Below are 20,843 nucleotides of genomic sequence, written 5' to 3' on the forward strand. Positions count from 1 at the left end.
TCTTGACTGTGTTTTACCTAAAATCATCCTGTTTGACCAATGGGACACACTGCACCTTGGGAAACTGAATTAAGTAACTATTAGAGGCTATCTTAGTTTTCAATTCTATAAACTTTGAGTGGGTATTGCAATGGAATTTTTGAAAAGATAAATATCCTGTAGTAGTTTAAGCACAAACTAAAAATTGTGATGTTAAAAATGGTAATTTAATAATAAAAGCTACTTATAAAATGTAAATATCTATTTCTAATCAAGTCTGGCTAGAGGTAATAGTCTGGATTAAAAATGAACAAAGATATTTATAATCGCCATGGCAGTTGGTATCTGTACAACCATGCTGTCAGCTGTTAAAGAGTGAAGCTGTGGTTCATTCATCTTTCTGTCCCCTGTACCAGATTATAGTGCCTGGCACAGACTCCTAATAAAGATACACTAAATAAATTCAACTCAAACATACTTGCTTTACTTATTGATGTTGTAAAAGTTTCAGTCAATAATTATTAGTCTATTCTAGACAGTCTATTCAATAGAATCAAAAAATTTGGACGACTGGGAAAACCTCTAAGAATTCTTACACTGGCTTCCTTCCTTCCTTAAGAGCTCTGAAGCCCAAGATCAATCATCTCAATTATATTCTTACTAGCACTCTCAATTTCATTTCCTTGCCACTTTGAGCTTGCCTTCCCTGACCCTAGCTCACCTCAATCCCATTATTTACCGTCCTCTCTCCTCCACTCAGGCTGCCAAGTCTTGTGCCTCTGCAGACTGACTCCGTAAGAAATTAAGGTAGACAACACGTCTGGCCTGTGCTGCCATTCTTCAGCAATCCTTTTATTCATTTTTCCACTCTGGCCTTTATGAACTTCATCTTTATATAATATCAAAGTGATCTTTTTAAAAAACAAACTTAACCATGTTATCCAACCCCTGTTTAAAACTCTCTAATGGTTTTTAACTTCTCTTCAGTATAGAGTTTCAAATCTTCAATATAACCTGTAAAACCCTAAATGCTTTAACCTCTATCTACTGCCCCAGCCTCAATCCACACCATTCTCCTCCCTGCTAACAGTTCTAGCTACACAGTTCTTCTTTTCAGTTCCTAGAATGTAACTCTCCAACCCCCATTACCACACCTTTGCAAATACTATTCTCTCTGGTTGGAGCTTCTTCCCTCCCCTCTTGGTCAAGTTAAAACCTGCTCAACCCTGACGCCAACCATCCTCTATCTCCTCGCCAGTCTACATCAGGTCACTTAGATATACACTCTCATTGAACAGTAGTCCTTCCCTTTAAATCACCCTCTCCATTGTCTCTCCTACTAGATCATAAACTCCTTAGGGGTCCAAAAAGTATTCCATTTGTACCTCTAGTACACAGCACAGAGACCAGCACTTAGTAAATACTTAGTAAAATTCTTTGTTAAATGAATGCACTTGTTAAATGCGCCCTCTGACACTTCCCACACTGCTTTCTCCAAGTTTTACCAATCTCCCCATGCCACCACCCACTGCCCTTTCTAGTAGAGGTTGGCTCCAGCCAAGAGCAAAGTGCCCACTGTCATAACTGGTTCCAATGATGGGTAGGAGCCCACAATGAGCCCTAAGAAAGGATCACTCTAATAGCCTGATTTTTATTTATTCTGTAAATATTTAATGAATATCTTCTATGTTCCAGACATTGTTCTAAATACTGGGAACAGGAACAGATCAGGTTCTTGGTTGCTATAGACTGCATTATGTCCTCCCAAAATTCATAAGTTGAAGCCATAATCTTTACTGCATGTGACTGTCTTGGAGACAGAGTCTTTGAGAAGGCAATTAAGGTTAAGCTTAAATGAGGTCAGAAGGGTAAAGCCCTGATCTGACAGAACTGGTACCCTTAAAAGAAGAGGAGGAGACACCAGAGCTCTCTCCGCATGTAAGCACACAGTGAGAAGGCGGCTATCTGCAAGCGAGGGAGACAGCTATCACCAGAACTGGACCAAACCGGCACCCTGATCTGAGACCTCCAGTCTCTGGACGGTGAGAAAATAAATCTCTAATGTTTAAGCCATCCAGTCTATGGTATTTTGTTACGGCAGCCCAAGTGAACAAATATACTAGCTTAATAAAGCCTGCATTCTAATGCTCAAGTTATGTCCAATCTTAAAGAGAATTTAAAATTTAAGGATAAGAAGAAAAAGAGGCACTTGTGTAATAAGAAGTAGCTAAGACAACAAAAAGGAGGAATGGATACTGCCAAGTTGGCTTCATTCATACTTATGTCCTAAGGACAGAGGGAAACTCTTAATTGGACGTATCCTGAGATCTGGCCCATCTTCTCATCTCACTGAAAGACAAATATTTAAAGAAGCACACTTTTTATGTAAGTTTCCATCCTATAACAGTACTCTACACAAATGACCTATGGTAAGAATACTTGATGCCACGTAGAAAAATCCTTCTTAAAAGAAAACAGAAAGTGTTACCGTAATTTAAAAAACTGCTTGATTTATACGAGTCTCAATGAAGAATCATTTGCATTTCTTCTGATGTTATGCAGATATTTATATTACCATCCACAAAATCTGGTTATAGTAACTCACAAAGAATCACAGAACTTAAGAGTTAGAAAGAGACTAGCAAACTCTGCTTAATTCACACAGAAGTAAAGTAAGGACCAGATGCTCTGACTCCTGTCCAACAACTCTCATCCTAGATTACCGTACAGAGAAAGGATCAGCTACACTATATGCAGGGCCCCCAGACTCAAAACCTTTTAGGAATTTCAAGACTGTGACAGCAGAGCATTAAACCAAGTGTCAGGCCTTCTAAAGATGGGCCTTGTGGGACTGTACAGGCATACCATGAGGCTGGCCCTGAACAGAGAGGTACATCTATAAGCCATTTCTTAAGAAATGTAGAGCTGACCTTGAACAACTCAGAGGGTAGGGCAGAGACCCTTCAACACAGTCGAAAACCCACATATAATTTATAGTTGGCCCTCTGTATTTGTGGTTTCTCTGTATCTGTGACTGCATCCCCAGACTCAGCCAACTGTGGGCTGTGTAGTACTGTAATATTCACTATTGAAAAAATCCTCATATAAGTGGGCCCATGCAGTTCAAACACATGGTGTTCAAGAGTCAACTCTGTTTCTTTATAACCCAGCACACAATATAAATGGGTCCCGACTCATGAACGCAGATCACTAGCAATACGGTGGAGAGCAAAGAAAAGTGAACCTGGAGTCAAAAATCTCCAGCCACTTACTAACTAGACCCTAATAAGTCTCTTAATACTCCAAGACTATAAAATGGAGGTAGAACCTATCTCATCTCTAACTCACAAAGTTGTGACCATCAAGTTAAATATGTTCTCTGCATCCAAAACAAATCAGTATCACTGCGATTCCCTTAAACAGCCCTGGAAATTAATGTTTTCAATGCTGGAAACATTGAAAAGGTGGGGATAGGAGGGGTGTGATATGCAATAATTACAGCTTATATTTAGATCCTCACCTTCAAGTTTAACAAGTGCTTACTTCCCATCAATGGTTTCTGAACAAAGGAAAGCCATGGTGACTCTGTTCCTCAGCAGAACATCTGTAACAGCACCATCCAACAGAAACATAGTGTGAGCCATGTAACTTAAAATTTTCTAGTACCCACATTGAAAAAGAATACATTAAATTTAACAATGTATCTTATTTAACTCAACATATCAAAAATACTACCCTTTCAACATGTAATCAATGTAAAAATATTAATGACAAATTTACTTTTTTCTTTTTTGTACCAAGTCTTGGAAACACAATGTGTATTTCACACTTCCAGCACATCTCAACCCTGTGTGGCTACTGGACACAAAAGATCTGTACAACACTAAGTGTACAAGGAATCCAACCACCCTTTCACATCCTTTTTCAATTGATGTATTTTCTATTTTTCTTGTGACAAATGACAGCAGTAGTTTCAAGAAATTTCTACCATCACTATCTTCAAGGAGGTGTTCCATGTATCTCCAAATTTCCCTTAAAATATAGTTCTACAAAAGGGCTGCGAACGCAGTTATTTGCTAAGTTAATTTAGGAATGCTCGAGGCATAGGTGAGAGGCTTTAGGCTCCTATAGAATTTTCACTGCTCGTATATGCAGAGAACAGAGCTACGCGGGTGACAGGCCCTTTAAGAAGTACTTAATAGAGTATAACTAGAGCAAGGCTTGTTGCTCTACCGGCTAAATCAGGAATCTGAGGGCGACTTCCGCGCTCCAGACACCTGGCTGAGCCTCTCGTCCAGGGCGAGGACGCGGTTCCAGGTTCTCGTCCAAGGCTGCAGCGCGGACCCAGCGCCGGGAGACGGTCCCCGAGCGCTCCCCCCGGCCGCCCGCAGCTCCGAGGCCCGGCCGGCCGCCAGGCGCTGTTATCCCGCAGCGCGGAACGTGATTCCCGGCGCCTCGGCTAGCAGGAGACCCCGGGTCCGCCCCCGCCCGGACCTTTCAACGGGGCTTTCCCCGGCTCCTCGCGGCCGCCCCGGCACTTGCGAGCCCTCTAACCGGGCCTCCCAATCACGAGAGCGGAGACGCGGCCCGCGCCGCACTCACCAACCTGGGGAGGGAGCGCTGCCGTCGTACTGCCGCTTCCGGCCTGGTAGCCGCCCCTCCCGCCGCGGGGGGTCGAACACGAGCAAGATGGCGGCGGCGGCGCTGCCAGTAACCTGCGCTCAGGGCCAGGGTTCTTCTCCCCACCACCGCGCCTCGCGGACGCGCGGACGCGCCAGGGCCTCGGAAGGGGAGTTCCCCACCGCGAGCCCCGCCCCTCGCTCGCCCTGGAGTCGCACCGCCCCGGGGCGGGGCTACGCTCTGGAGGCCCCGCCTTCCGCCCGAGCGCTCTGGTCCGCCCCGCAGGCCCCGCCTCTAGGAGTCGCGTCGTTGATTTTAAAGCGCTTCCGACTCGTTAGCTCCTTTAATCAGTTTAAATTTCCATTAAAAATTTATTGCAAGCCAACGATATAGTAGAAAGTCCAAGGTATTTGGTTCACGATTTATCACTCATTTACTCACTCAACAAACACTTCTTAAGTGTCTGCTGTGCACTTGACACAGTGCTGGAATGTCAGAGACAGCGGAGTGACTCCCAAAAAACAGAATCCCGGCAGGAAACAAGCAATTAGAGTGATGTTAACAGGGATGGGGGCGCCCCCTGAGTGTCTGGGTGTGTGTGTAGTGGTGGGGAGTCAGGAACGCTTTCTAGAGGCTAGACTGAGACAAGAAGGATGAAGATGGGATTAGCCGGGAAAGGGAACAGGGCAGAGGGACTGGAGCAGAGCAAGAGAAAGTGCAGGGCACATAGCAGTGGGGAAACAGTAGGGTATGGATGAGTGAGCAGAGGAAGTGGGGACAGATTAAGATGATGTAGTAGAAGGTATTTGGAAACCAGGTTGGTGAGTTTGGATGGACATTTTTCTAAAGGCAGTGAGGCAATCATTGAAAAATTTCAACCAGAAGAGTGTGATCAGTTTTTCAGAGAGAAAAGGGGGAGGGATATGGTAAGTATCCAAAGGAGAGATGATGGAGACCCAAACTACCAGTGGTGTGGAGTGGGGATGGAGAGGAGTGTGTGGGCTGGGGAATATTTAGAAGTTCGGGTGAACAGAGCTTGATAATTGACTCAGTGAGTAAAGGAGGAAGAGGATTCTAGGTTTCCATTTCCTGTAAGTAGGTGACGGTGCTGGCACAGGTGTTATAAACCTGACACAGAGACTGTCTTTGGATGTCTGGCAGTCTTTGCTTGTCTGTTCATGGTTAAAAGAAGGTGGTTTGGGGCTTGTGGTGATTGATTAAAACAGCATACTGAGCTAAGGCCTGGTGACCTTTAAGGCAGGTAGTTTTGGTAAGATGAGTTTGGGGAGAGTTTGCCTCTGGAGGTCTAAGGCTCCTTTTCACTCCTGCCGTTGGAAAAGTGGAGGTTGAAGAAAGTGCTGAGTACTGAGGGGAGATAGCACAGGATTCACCCCTTCAAACACTATCTTACCAATCTTCTCAGTGATTTCAGTCCTGGCCCCAAATCCCCATGGGCAACCTCAGATCAGTACGAGTCCCTTCCTCATTCCTTCTACCGCACACAGACGAGGGAAACAGCTCCCCGCACACTCAGGGGGAGACTTTGCTTTGACTCCAGAAAGGAAGTGAAAACTGTTAGGAATTCCCACAGCCTCCTACTGTTTTCTCTTTCCTTCCCTGAACATCTTCGTTCACTCCCATTCTTACCTTCTTATAGGCGGGCCGAGAGGAAGAGGCAAGGCCTACATGCTGCTTCTCAGGGACCCAGCTCTTCCATGTGTCTTCAGCCTCCTCATTTCTACTGCTCCTTTACCTTCAACCTATGTTCAAGTTACTCCCGGCTTTCTTCTCAAAGGAGAGAACCAAACTCACCCTCTCTAATCCCACCTCCTCCTGTCTTCCCCTGAATTCAATCCACTCAGGCTTTCAGCCCCACGATTCCACAGAAACTGCTCTTTACTTGCCTAGTGTTGTCTTCCCTTTCTGGAATACATGCTCCACATGGTCAGTTTTCATTCTGTTGTGCCTCCAACTCCAAGTGTTAGCAAGGCACTTGGTGACCAAGTTAGGGATGACCATTCTGGGGCCTCCCTTTCAGCGGTGCGTGTGGCTGTATCAAAAAGCTGTGACCAGTAAGATGTGAGGAGAACTGGGTCATGTCCTTTAGAAGAGGAGATGCTGGCTGTCGACTTCCTCTCTCCCTTCTCCCTGCTGTCTGGAAAATGGCAAAAAGAAACACCGGTTAGAAATGGAAGCAGTGTGTCAAGGAAGGCAAAACTGCTCCATCAGTCTAAGTCCCAGCCTAATTCGGGGAGCTCAGGCTCCTTCCTCCCTAGGATCAGCTACAGACTTCTGGCCCATTACATGAGAGGAAATAAAATTTGTTCTTTTAAAAATTACTGTTTGTTTGGACCTGTTTGTTATAGTGGCTTAACCTATTCCTTAACTAGTAGACAGGGGCTCTGTCTACTTTATTCTCTGCTGAATCTCCAGGACCTAAAACAGTGCATAGCACAGAGCATATGCTCCATAAAAATTTGTTAAGTAAATCCTAAAACAGTACCTTTCTCTGCTCTACACTTCCAACCAGTTAGTATCTTTTTCTCTCCTTACTTTTCCATCTAAGCTTTTGCAAGTGTATTCTTCTCATGTTGCTGCCAGCTCCTTGCACTCTTAAAGTCCCTGTAGGAACAAGTAACATTTTTCCCATTCTACTTGGAAATTGATTCCACTTCTCCACTAAACCGTGTTCCTTGTGAGTATCACCGGATCATGTCCCTTAAAAGAGAAGCTGCTTGTTGTCCACTTCCCCTTCTCCCTTCTTTTTATCTGGAAAATGGCAGACAGTACTTTCCCTGTGCGTAGTGAACGTTTTGTACAGAACTTTGAATTTCCAATAGTGACCGCTGCATAATATGTATTCAAAAATAGTTACCCAGTGGGAGAATGCACTGTTTTTGTTGGAAGATCAAACTGTATCAGGGAACTTAACCACTGGTCTGAGATTATGCTAGTTGTCTTTATCAACGTGCATTTTGTAATGGATGCCACAGTTGCTATAGTTCGGTCATAGTGTTTTGTTTGTTTAAACTTCTGTTCCCCTAACAGGAGGTTCTTCTTTTTAACCTCCTTTGTTTATGTTGTGGTGATTCAGGATAGGGTTTTTGTTGTGGTTTTAAACCAGTAAAGGATGGCAGTTGAAGATGGTTAATTTTCTTCTTTTTTTATTTTAATATTTTTTTATTGAGTTATAGTCATTTTACAATGTTGTGTCAAATTCCAGTGCAGAGCACAATTTTTCAGTTATACATGAACATACATATATTCACTGTCACATTTTTTTTCTCTGTGAGCTACCATAAGATCTTGTATATATTTCCCTGTGCTATACAGTATAATCTTGTTTATGTATTCTGCATATGCCTGTCAGTATCTACAAATTTTGAGATCCCAGTCTGCCCCTTCCCACACCCTTGGCAACCACAAGTTTATATTCTATGTCTGTGGGTCTGTTTCTGTTTTGTATTTATGTTCTTTTTTTTTTTTTTTTTTTTTAGATTCCACATATAAGCGATCTCATATGGTATTTTTCTTTCTCTTTCTGGCTTACTTCACTTAGAATGACATTCTCCAGGGACATCCATGTTGTTGCAAATGGCATTATGTTGTCAGTTTTTATGGCTGAATAGTATTCCATTGTATAAATATACCACATCTTCTTTATCCAGTCATCTGTTGATGGATATATAGGCTGCTTCCATGTCTTGGCTATTGTGAACAGTGCTGCTATGAACATTGGGGTGCAGGTGTCTTTTTGAAGTAGGGTTCCTTCTGGATATATGCCCAGGAGTGGGATTCCTGGGTCATATGGTAAGTCTATTCCTAGTCTTTTGAGGAATCTCCATACTGTTTTTCACAGTGGCTGCACCAAACTGCATTCTCACCAGCAGTGTAGGAGGGTTCCCTTTTCTCCACAGCCTCTCCAGTATTTGTCATTTGTGGACTTTTGAATGATGGCCATTCTGACTCGTATGAGGTGATACCTCATTGTGGTTTTGATTTGCATTTCTCTGATAATTAGTGATACTGAGCATTTTTTCATGTGCCTGTTGATTATTTGTATTTCTTCCTTGGGGAATTGCTTGTTTAGCTCTTCTGCCCATTTTTGGATTGGGTTGTTTGTTTTTTTTCTTTTTAAGTCATATGAGCTCCTTATATATTCTGGAGATCTAGCCTTTGTCTGTTTCATCTTTTGCAAAAATTTTCTCCCATTCCGTAGGTTGTCATTTTGTTTTACTTATGGTTTCCTTTGCTGTGCAGAAGCTTGTAAGTTTCATTAGGTCCCATTTGTTTATTCTTGCTTTTATTTCTAGTGCTTGGGTAGACTTCCCTATGAGAACATTTTTGAAATGTATGTCAGATAATGTTTTGCCTATATTTTCTTCCAGGAGGTTTATTGTATATGGTCTTATGTTTAAGTCTTTGATCCATTTTGAGTTTATTTTTGTGTATAGTGTAAGGGAGTGTTCTAGCTTCATGGATTTACATACTGCTGTTCCAGTTTTCCCAACACCATTTGCTGAAGAGACTGTCTTTATTCCATTGTATATTCTTGCCTCCTTTGTCAAAGATGAGTTGACCAAAAGTTTGTGGGTTCATTTCTGGGCTATCTGTTCCATTGGTCCGTATGTCTGTTTTTGTACCAATACTATGCTGTCTTGATGAATGCAGCTCTATAGTATTGCCTGAAGTCTGGGAGAGTTATTCCTCCAGCCTATTTCTTTTTCTTCAGTAATGCTTTGGCAATTCTAGGTCTTTTGCGGTTCCATATAAATTTTATTTTGATTTGTTCTAGCTCTGTGAAATATGTCCTGGGTAATTTGATAGGGATTGCATTAAATCTGTAGATTGCCTTGGCAGTGTGACCATTTTAACAATACTGATTCTTCCAATCCAGGTGCATGAGATATCTTTCCATTTTTTAAGGTCTTCTTTAATTTCCTTCATCAATGGTTTATAGTTTTCCATGTATAAGTCTTTCACCTCCTTGGTTAGATTTATTCCTAGGTATTTTTCTTTTTTTCTTCTTTTACTGCTGCGCTTAGCAGCAATTCAGCAACCAGTGGAATATCCTGTGGAATCTGTGACTGGCTAATCCCATCCCCTTTTATTTTCACATGCACGAGGTCAGTCTGTACCTGAGAGCAACTCCGACTCCTTAGGCATCAAGTGGAAATTAAGGCCCCTGTGTACATGTGACATGGCTTAGGTAATCTTTCTACAAAGGCTGAGGATGAGAAGATCTGGGATATCTTAAAATAGTAGTCTTCAGAAAGTATTCTAGCACAATCCAGAATCAATTTTGTAAAACGATGCATGTATTCATACGTATTTGTGGTTCCATCTAACATCCTCCCAATAAATTTACGAAGTTGCCAAGAGTATGATTTTTAATGTTTAAAATATTTATATTGCAAATAAAAACTGTTACATCAGACTTTAAATGTATCCAATGAAATTTAAATACCTTGCTGAGAGTTTCTTACTATCATTCATTTAAAAATTTAGTGAATCATCTATTCCTCAATTGTTAAAAATTTGATATTAATCTATTTTTCTCTCCTTGAACTTGTATTTCCATTCTCCTGCTCCTGGTGGATTATTTATGTGTTTGATAACAAACAATTGTATAGCATATACTATGTGCAGATACTTTACAACACAGGCTCATTTAACACTCTGTCTCAGGTTGGGTGCTGTGGAAAGCATATTCCAAGATGGCAATAGGATGTAGGACACTTACCAGGGAGAACAGTGCCTGTGGAAGGGAAGAGGAAAAGGCTGAGCCAACAAAGGCCTCAGGCAATCTGTGGGAAATGCTGAAACTGGACTGGCCCTTTAGAGTTGTCTTGAGTGGGGACAACGGACTCAGGCCTTTATATTACCCAACTGGTGTGGATGTAAGCTGTCCCTTAAAAAAAGGGTGACTTTGAGTGAGGCAGTTTTCTTGGCAAGGAAGTCCCCAGAGAAGGCTGACAGCTGAGGGCCAGCTGTTGGCAACACTCCCAGCAGCTGAAGGAATAAGTAACTCATTACTGAAGGGGCACATCTGTGTGGTGCATCACGGAATCTACCACATCTTCATCACAATTTTATGAGGCTGATCCTGATAATTTTTACCACTTTACAGATGAGAAAACTGAGGCACAGGGAGGTTAAATAAATTGCCTAAGATATCTCTTAAGTAGTGGACCTAGGATGTGAACCCAGATAGTCTGGCTCTAGCATTGTTCTTCTAACTACTGGCCTATGCACCATCAAATAAAGCAAACACTGATCGAATTCTATGCTCCATTAAAATAATCGTTTAAAACACAGGTTGGTAAACTTTTTTGTAAAAGACCAGATAGCAGGTATTTTCAGTTTTGCAGGCTAACCTGCCTCTATCCCGACTCTGCAGTTCTTCTGTTGTGTTGCAAAGGCAGCCACAGACAGTACATAAACAAAGGGGCATGGCTGTGTTCCAGCAAAATTTTATTTACAGAAAAAGGTGGCAGGTTAGATTAGTTTGCTAACCCCTGTTTTAGAAAAAAAAGAATTTTAAAGATAGAGGAAAAACTCATGGTTTATTGTTGTAGGAATAAAATAGGACTGGATGGAATAAACATCATGATCCTAACCTTGTTTTTTTAAAGACTAGAGGGAATTGGGCCAACATATTAACAGTTGATTTCTCTGTGTGGTAGGTTTAAAAGTGAACAACATTTTCTCTATTGCACTTTTCTGTTTTCTGAAATAAAATTGTAAAACTTCTTTAATAAGAAAAAGACCAATGAGTATTATTTTAAAAGGTATTATTGGAGGGATTAGGATGCTAAATTCCAAAATGATAGACAGACACTTCATAACTCTATACCCGTAGAGTTAAGTCAGAAATAATAAGGTTCAAGCAGCGTGCTAAGTGCTTTATTTACTGGGGTAGTTATAGGATGCTAACTGCAACATGGGTGATGCTACCATTTGCTGCTTTGCTGGTTGCCTCTTCACAGGGTCTCTGTTTCTTTTGTGGGTAACTTGGTGTTATGGACTGAATGTTTGTCTCCCCCCAACAATTGATACATTGAAATCCTAACCCCCAAAGTGATGATATTAGAAAGTGGGACCTCTGGGAAGTAATTAGGTCGTGAGGGTGGAGCCCTCATGAATGGGAGTAGGGCTCTTATGAACGGGACCCCGGAGAGCTCTCTCAAATCCCTTCCTGCCACCTGATGACAGGATGAGAAGTCGGCACTCTGAAACCCAGAGGAGGGCCTTCACCAGAACCGGACCATGCTGACACCTCATCTCAGATTTCCCGCCTCCAGAACTCTGAGAAATTTCTGTTGTTGATAAGCCACCCAGTCTAAGCGTACTCTGTTACAGCAGCCCAAATGGACTCACAAACCGGGCTTACCCCTCCTGATGAGCACTGAAGCACTAAAACAGCAGCCATCAAAATTACTAACAAATCCCAGTGAAACCAGAGCCGTCTTGCTGCTTTGTCTCTTCCCCTTATTGGACAGGATCTGAGTAAATCACATTTCAGCTTTTAAAACAGATGAGCTGGCTAAATTCTGCTCATTTCTCTGCTCCTACTGCCATTGCCCTAGTTTAGGTCTTAATTACTGCTCACCCAGACAGCTGTCTCCCAACTGGCCTCTGGTTCCCCTGTTCCTATGCTTTTTACTCGAATCCATTGATCTTCCTGAAGCACATCTGAAGCGACTCTCTTGTTTAGAACCCTTCCTTGGTTCATGTTTCCTCCAGACCAACATCCAAACTCCTCAGCCTGGAGTTAAGATGTCAGTATTATAAGTCTTCACGGTTGATGAGAAAAAAAGTTTGTATTTTCAGTGCATCAGATTAATTCTAGAATTACCTAAACCTAAGGAAGCCCAAAGTTGTAAAATAGGCTTCTCTTGGGAGTGAAATGAGAAAAAGATTTCCAGAACCAACACTGGAAGTTAGACAAATGTCTAACTATGAAGATAATGAGTTTGGAACCAATGTCATTTTGAGGAAGAGACCAGGTTACAGTAATATCAAAGCATAACTGATTGGCCTGGGTTAATAATTTGGACTGTTTCTGATGTAATGCACAATGTGTAACTATAAAATCTTCAAATGGGTAATGGACTTAATTCTCATGTTCAAGATCTTGGACTATCAGCAGCTTATTTGAAAAGTTATGCCTGACTTTCTTAGTTAAGTATAGTTGTAACCCCAGAAAGAAATGGCAAAGGTAAGAAATCAGAAGCATAAAGAGAATCAGAATAAGAATCAGGACAGAAATAATGAAAAAGACAGATTTACTTCCTAAGTTTTAGCCCTTTGGTAAATTTTGTACCAGTCAGTTTTATAATCATTGCAATGTTGGATGTATTTTGTCTTTTAATAAACATGTAAAAGAATCTGCTGCTTTAAATTTGAAAAGAGGGATTCAGTTTGCAACAACGTTTCCAAGTTTGGAGAAATCTAATTTATTAAATTAATATATGTTCATGAATTATTTATATAAATGAGGTATATGTTATTTTTAAATTATTAAATTAATAATAGTGAATATTCCTCTCTATGTAATCAACATACACAAAAGCTTCTAGACTATTAAAGAAAGTTATCAACATGAGGTTATCCCCATTTGGGCCCAACATGTCTTTCCACCTGGATCCTTTAACCCATACTAGCTCCAGCCCTACTGAATTGTTCCCAATTACTTTTACATAGCAACTTCCTTTAACATGCATTTGTTCCCTTTTTCCCTGGAATATCATTGTTGTTTTATGATGGCTCCTATGGAGTCCTGCTCTTTCAATGGATTGGTTGCATTCCACTGTAATCAGAATAGGCAAACCATTTTATGCAACTAAAATGTCAAGTCTTTAATAAATTAATACAAGTTGCAAAATATAATAAATACACAAAAACTTTTGCAATGCTACACTAAAATATGAATTGCACAAAGGGTGTGACGTTACATGGGACCAAGACCTATGGTTCTGCAGGTTGTGCATTAAAACACCTCCAGGAGGGCCGTTTGCATCTTGGTTATTCCACTGTTATCAGGCAGCAAGAGTCTTGAGGAAGGGACACTTTTCTAATAGGAGGGATGATACTTTATGTTACATGTATGGTGCTGTGAAGGAAATGATATTGTATACCATGAGAAGCACCCATGCATGGTGTATAAATTAAGCAAAAGCTCAGACTAATAAAAATGTTATACTGTAATGATGCACATTTATATGTTGGGTTTAAAAATAACCTGGTCTCCAGAAAGAATTAATTTGGAGGGGAGGGGAAGCATTCATGTAATTGTTTATTTAATGCTTTAAAAGTTAAAATTCCAATTTTTGTTTTTTTTTAACATGTCAGCCAAGAAAATACATATCTGTCATATTTGCTTTTTTTTTATAAGTATGCCAAAACTATGTTTATTGGGTAAAATTGAATAGCTCCAAAGACTGAATTTAACTGGAAGAGACTGCTTTAAATGGGAAGGCACTCAATTATCTTCTGTGGGCAAGTTTAAGATTTTTTTCTTATCCTACTCTACTATTTTATTCTATCAAGACTTTTGTCTCCCAATTCATGTAGATTCTACATCCCTGATTGAAGATCTAAATCATTTTCTCTTTACAGAGAAATAATTTCTTATGTTGCCTGCAAATTGTTTGTTAAGTACACGTGTTATTGCCTAAGAGTTTTTCTTTTCTCTAATTTTAATATACATGTATGGGAAATAAAACTCACATTTAATAGCCGATGAAGGCTGCTGATGTATTAGCAGCTGCCTTGAAATTATTGGATGCAAAGTAAGCCCTACCCTGACTATTAAATAGAACTGGATCTAAAAAATAAAAGAGAGAAACTTCCAAACTGATTTTATGAGGCCAGCATTATCCTAATACCAGATACCAGATTTGTCTGATACCAAAACCGAAAACAAAGACACCACAAGAAAAAAAAAATCACAGGCCAATGTCCCTTATGAACATAGCTGTAAAAATCCTCAACAAAATATTAGCAAACTGGAATTCAACAATATATTAAAAGGATTGTATACCACAAAGTAGGATTCATTGCAGAGCTGCAAAGATGGTTTCACATCTGCAAATCTATGTGATACACCACATAAACAAAATGAAGGATAAAAGCATATGATTATCTCAATAGATGTAGGAAAAGCATTTGACAAAATGCAACATCCATTTATGGTAAATAGACTTGGATAAGATTATTCATTCTAATGAATGCACTGACTCCATTTTTCTTGTGATTGAAATTAACATTGGTCTTCCTAGTACTTCTTTAAAACTTTAGTTTCTGAAAATTATTCTTTTTAACCTGATGTTTTTCCTTTGCATTAATTTTACAAGGTAGAGGTTGGGGAGTAGAGAGTATATAAATGATAAAATAAAACGTAGTCACTTTTAACTATGCCCATATAAATACAGAGGGAGATAAGAGTTAAGGGTGATAATTATTCACAACATACTTCCTCTGGATTTGGAATTAATTGAGAAATATATACAATAGCCAGAGACACAGGGATCAGAATATCAGCATTATTACCAGTGAAGCTGAATGTAGCTTGGACCTGCAACCCCAGTTAAGTTTCCTGGTACTTGCTCCCATGTCTAGACTTTGGGCTTTCTCACCACTCAGTCTTCCAACTGCAAGGGGTGTCACTTACTACCTCCCATCCTTGGGTCCCTAATAGTAAGTATGGAGAAGATGAAGTCACACATGCACAAGACTTTGAACACATTAACTCTACCCATTCAGGAAATGGACCAATGGATGTTAGACTATTACCCCCACCATTCAGTATAAATCTAAATATTCCTCCTGTGGAGATGAGTGAATAAGGGGATAAAAAAGATATCAAAGGTTGTACACTAGGAGAGGTATCATAGAAATATGAAAGCAGGGGTGTACTTGTTAAGGAAAGTAGAAATGTTAATCAACATCCTATTGGAACTACAGTCATTGATCAGTTGCAAACATAGGTTGGCCAAGGGTACAAGAATTTGGCAAAAACCAATGAAAGCATTCTTTCAGAATCAATTTTTTATGTGGAATTCAGAGTAGAAAGTATTGTGTATTTTGTTATTACAGTATTTGTAAATACATACCCTTCATATCAGTAGCATTTATAATAAACTTATGTACATACATATACAGAAAGTTTTTTTTCAGAGAGCTAATTGTTAAGTACTTTTCAACAAACTACTGAGTAGTGTCTTTCTCCTTTGTTTCCTTCCCTTTCCGAGGACTATTAGGCACTAAGCTCTTTGATTCTGCTTTCTAAATATTTCTTGGAATTGTTTACCTCTTTCCGTTCCCACTTCCAGTACTTGAGAGACTTATCTCTCATTATTAGTACTTTACTGAGTCTCCTAATAGGTCTCTAGGTCTCCAGGCTTGCTTCCCTGAAAAATTAACTCCTCATGCAGTCACCAGAAGGATTTTCCTAAAATGCAAATGTAATCATGTCATTCCCCTGCTTAACATTGTTCACTGCTTCCTCACTGCTTTTCAAGATAGTCGAAACCCTTTAACACGGCACAGAAGACAGGGCCTACTTCTCCTCTGCTCCCGGTACTTCCAAACTCTGTCACAGTCTGGGCTGGATGCCCTCTCTGCAGGTCTCTTTTATAGATATTATCATACAGAATTGCCATTGTCTTTTTTTTTTGTCTCATATTTTGTTATAAAAACTTTCAAACATACACGAAAGTTGACAGAATTGTATAGCAAACACATTACCCACCATCTAGAGTCCATAATTAACATTTGAACTATAATTGACATATTTTTATTTCATAATATTTATCCATCTACCCATCCTTCTATCCATCTTCTTTTTTATAGTGAATTTCTAAGTAAGTTGCAGACACTAGTACATTTTGCTCCCAAACACTTCCTCATGATATTATTAGCTAGAGTTTGATATTTGATTATTTAAAAATGTTTTTTGGTAAAATTTGACTTTTACTTACCTATCTTTTCCACTAGGCTGAAGTGACTGGGTCTTACTTGTTTTCTACCCAATGCCTTACATATAGTAGAAATGAAGTTAATGTCTGTTAAATGGATGTGTTTGCGATTACATCAAATGTTAGTTTCCTGATTCATAAATAAAAGTAATTTTTCCACCTCTTTGATTCATCTCCTTATTCTCCTACCCAGAAAATTAGTAGCAAGCAACTTCCATTCTACCTGTTCAGCATCACAGGGAATCAAGAATTTTAATCTGTTAAAGATAGTAGACAAGCTCTCTCATGGTGTCTTCCTACAAAGCCCCACAAGGTGGTGCCCAAATACCTTTTTTCAAACAGTAGTCCCTCAAGACCCATGGTCAGTCCTAATTTCTGGGTATTGGGCATTTTTGAATTTTGTTAATTAGCATAACAGAATATATATATTTAAGTAAAATTTAATTACATTAAATAAAATTATACATGTGTAATTTCAGAATCGATAGTAATGTATATAAACAATGAATAATTATATTATGTACCTTATATTTGTATAGAGTTGTATATTATTAAAAGGTTTTTCATATCCAAAATAATAAAATATTCATTCAGCTCAAGTCCCTTTCACTATAAACTTTGTCCATGAGTAATTTACCCTTACTACAGAATTTAAAAGGACAGAAGAAGAACAAACAAGTGTATAGGAGAAGCTAACTAATTTAGATGTAACTCAGAAAATGATGACTCTGTTACCCCAACGGGGGCAACGTTGTGTGAACCCGAGGAGTAATGGATAGACAGAATGTCGGATATAAGTTATGTAATGTTCTTAAAACAATTTAGTTCCAGGAATTTGATAGTTATTTTTAAAGCTTTCTTTGTGGAATATTCTTATTAAATCCCAAATAGATTGACCAGGAAACTCAAATGGGTGTTGAGTTTCTGCAGCTTGTTATTCATGCAAATAATGATATCCACCTATATGACTGGATATATTTTGATCAAGTGTCAATAGCATAAACCACAGGTTACTTAAATCAGTGTAACAATCCCCAGCTACTCTTGCAAACTTGCCCAAACTTAGAGGAGAAAGTTGTTCAACTCAAGGCTCTAAGAAATGGTGTTCACTGCCTTTGAAGGCCCAGGCATTAAGATTTACAAAGTAAGAGATGAGACTCACTATGTGTTAGAATTTAGCCCATGATAATTTGTCCTGAGTCATTTACTACTAAAGAAAAATCCATATTTTTCAAACAGAAATTATTGGTCATAAAACAGCCTCTTTGTTCTCCTGCTCTGGCACAAACCTGAACGGTACAAAGAAATAATACGACAGTTTCTAATACCCAAAAGTAAAATAAACTAAATGAAAAACAGAAAGTGTTTTCCCCATTAAAGGCAGAGTTTGGTCAAAGCTTAATAAATGGACCCTCTGTTTCCTTCTTTGGTGGGTTCTGCATGAAAATGTTAAGACTTCTCTATCCACTGGCTGAGGAAAATAATTTAAAGAAAATTGGACCTTCCAACTTATGATAGGGCAAGATTTCTTAGAAAGGAAAGCTGTAAAAATTTTCAGGAGCATTCTGACTTTTTGTCATAAAATAATCCACTCTCAGCAAAAAATAAACACAGAAGGAGGAAATAGCTACATTGAGGAAAAATTTAAGAGAAAGATTTTGATAGTCATAAGTTTGATACAATGGAAATTCACACTGTCATTGTGGTCCAGGGCACTATGTTTTGCATACGTGACTCAATTATTCAAATTGGGGGCCAAGTGACAAATAAAGCAAGATATATTAAGGATTAAACAAAACAAAAAATAATTGCGTAGCGGGAACGTGGAAGCCAACGTCATCAGAATTTGGTGAGGGGTGAGGTGCCTGAGTCACACTGCTCCAGACTTACGGAATGCCGCGTTTCCTACGTTTCATTACAGAGGGTAACTTTCACTTCCTTGTCTTTGAATGCTTTTAATCCTTCCTTTAGATGATAAATAGGACCAATACCATTTTGATGTTTCTCTAATTTACTGTGAATGATGTGAGAGCATGTCTAAGTCATACTTTTGGAGCCAGGAAGGATAATGAATCACAGAAATTTCAGAACTTTGGGGCAAGTGTTAGAAATTCTACTGTATCAACATTTTATATTGAAAAAAATATAAGGGGACCTGTAAAGGCAAAGTTCTCCAAATTGGGTAAAAAGGTCATTGGCTTCTCTCTTCTCAGTTGAAAATGTTCTTTTCTACTCTGGGTCAGCAGTGTGGGAGGTGGGTGAAATTAGGAGAAGACTGTGAAACATTAAACTACACCTTGGTCTTAGTTCAGCTGTGTAACTATGGTACAAATTTGTGCTGATACGTTACGAGCCCTTTAATTTTTAAAAAAAATTTGGACACCTTTATTGTGGTATGATTCTTGTCCAGTAAACTACACGTATTTCAAATGTACAATTTGATGAATTTTGATAGATGCATACACTAATGAAACCACTACCACAATCAAGATAGCTAGCATTTCTATCACTCCCCAAGAGGTGCAAATTTCGAATTCCCAATTTATCACTTCCCACCCCCTTTATCTCCTGGTAACCATAAGTTTGTTCCCTATGGACTGTTACTAGCCCTTTTTGTGTTTCTATGACTTCACCAGATAACACCTTCCAATGTATTCAAGTCATCCCAGACTTTGATTCCTTTTAGCTGATCCTAGGACCTCAAAATACCATCACTACTGAATTAGAGCTCTTGGCACTGGTACCGAAACAAATAAAGCCAACATAGTTTCTGTATGGTAGAGTATTAAAATTTTTTGAAAAAGTTGAGAAAAGATTTCCTGTCTAGCAGTGCTTTGAAGGAGAGCAATGTAGTGTATCAGGGTTCTCAAGTGATTGATGAACACTAAAAAAATTACTTTTAATGATCAACAAGTATTTATTGAGTACTTACTCCAGGCCATCCACAGTAGTAATAGCAAAAATAGCATGTTACTCTTTGTTACAGAACAATTGTCAGAAAGGCATGGACCCTGAGTTGCCTTTTTCTAGTCATTGTTATCTGTGCTCTTTTATGTGGTCTGTGTGTGTACCAAATCAAGACCACTCATTAGGATTCGGATTGCAGTCTTCAGCCATGGTGCACTGTTTCTCTGCGTGAATCCTAACTGCGCTTTGAACTGACAGAACACAAGGTTTTCTTCTGAGTCACCTACTGATCAACTTAGTGCTGATCACCACATCTGGGAGTGAGAGGTGGCAAACCTCAGACTTGGGCTGCCCAATCTGAGTTTGAGGACAGGGGGACATGAGTGAGTAGGCAGGATTCTGACCCCTCCTCTATTTCAATCAAAACGGTTCCAAAGCAAGAGGGCTTGAGATTGTTTTTTGCTCCCAGGTATCAACCGTTTGCTTCTTAGAGGTATGATTGTTCTGCAGGTTGTTAATCCACCCCAGGAAAAAGAGTTGACCTTCTGAAAAATTGCCACTTCCTTGCCACGATTCTCACCTCACAAAAGTGAAAGGAGTGGCTAACATCCACAAGCTATTTGAGGTATGTATGTGGTTGCTTTCCGGGAAATGACATTGTAACTTCTGTGATATACCCACTGTTTCTTTTTTCTATTACCAAAGCCCCACAAACTCGGTGCCTCAAAAACTGCTATGTGGTGAGGAGACAATGGAAACATTCACACTCACAAGGATGCTTAGTTTAATGATACAGTTGTTACGGGTGAGCGTTGGGGATCAGATAGACATGAGTTGAGATTCCTTTCTGGTGTTCTCTAGCATCAGTGTGACAGTGGGCAAGTTACTGAACTCCTCTCCGCCTCAACGTCCTCATCTGCAAAACATGAATTCTCGCAGCACTTGCCGTAAGTAGGTGGTTTGCTTTCAGAGGATTAAATCCCACAATGTGTGTGAAGCACAGTGCCTCACACCTGGTAAAGAGCTCATGAAACTTGTATTGCTACAGTACGCAGATCTATAAATGTTAAAAGTCTTCCTAAGAAAGCTGATTCTAAGTAATTATAACATGAACGTTTATATTGCTTTCTGTGATCACCTTGCTGTTCTCCATCTCTGAGGCAGTCTGTGGAGGGAGAAGCCTGCTGTTAGTTGTATAGGAGTCGAGTGGCTTCTAAGCAGGACATTTTGCACCGAGAAACACTGACTTATTATGGGCTGTTATCCCAAGGTACAAAAGAGGGAAAAAGAGAATGGAACCACTATAGTGATTGCTTTCCTGGACAGAGACCTCAGAAAGTTGACCACTGTAAACCC

General features: G+C 39.7%; 1 protein-coding gene and 1 long non-coding RNA gene across 7 annotated transcripts in view; both read right to left on the minus strand.

Moving 5' to 3' along the window:
- The window catches only part of MIOS (meiosis regulator for oocyte development), a 31,138-nt gene extending 26,347 nt beyond the window's left edge, over positions 1-4,791 (minus strand). Inside the window, exons 1-2 of one of the 5 annotated variants that reach the window (XM_074367446.1) lie at positions 4,586-4,791; positions 3,500-3,583 (exon numbers count right to left, since the gene is read on the minus strand). The gene's annotated coding sequence lies outside the window, so the exon portion shown is untranslated. Of the gene's footprint in view, positions 1-3,499; positions 3,584-4,212; positions 4,436-4,473 lie in introns of those variants that run through there. The other 4 variants (XM_074367443.1, XM_074367444.1, XM_010972192.3 and 1 more) reach the window with 4 other exon arrangements.
- Positions 4,792-6,478: 1,687 nt separating this feature from the next.
- LOC141578168 (uncharacterized) overlaps positions 6,479-20,843 on the minus strand; it is a 206,717-nt gene continuing 192,352 nt past the window's right edge. For both annotated transcript variants that reach the window (XR_012508199.1, XR_012508198.1), the window contains one exon: positions 6,479-6,754. This is a non-coding gene — a long non-coding RNA (uncharacterized LOC141578168). The remainder of the gene's footprint in view (positions 6,755-20,843) is intronic.

Source organism: Camelus bactrianus, chromosome 7, assembly GCF_048773025.1.
Source record: "Camelus bactrianus isolate YW-2024 breed Bactrian camel chromosome 7, ASM4877302v1, whole genome shotgun sequence".
NCBI lineage: Eukaryota > Metazoa > Chordata > Mammalia > Artiodactyla > Camelidae > Camelus > Camelus bactrianus.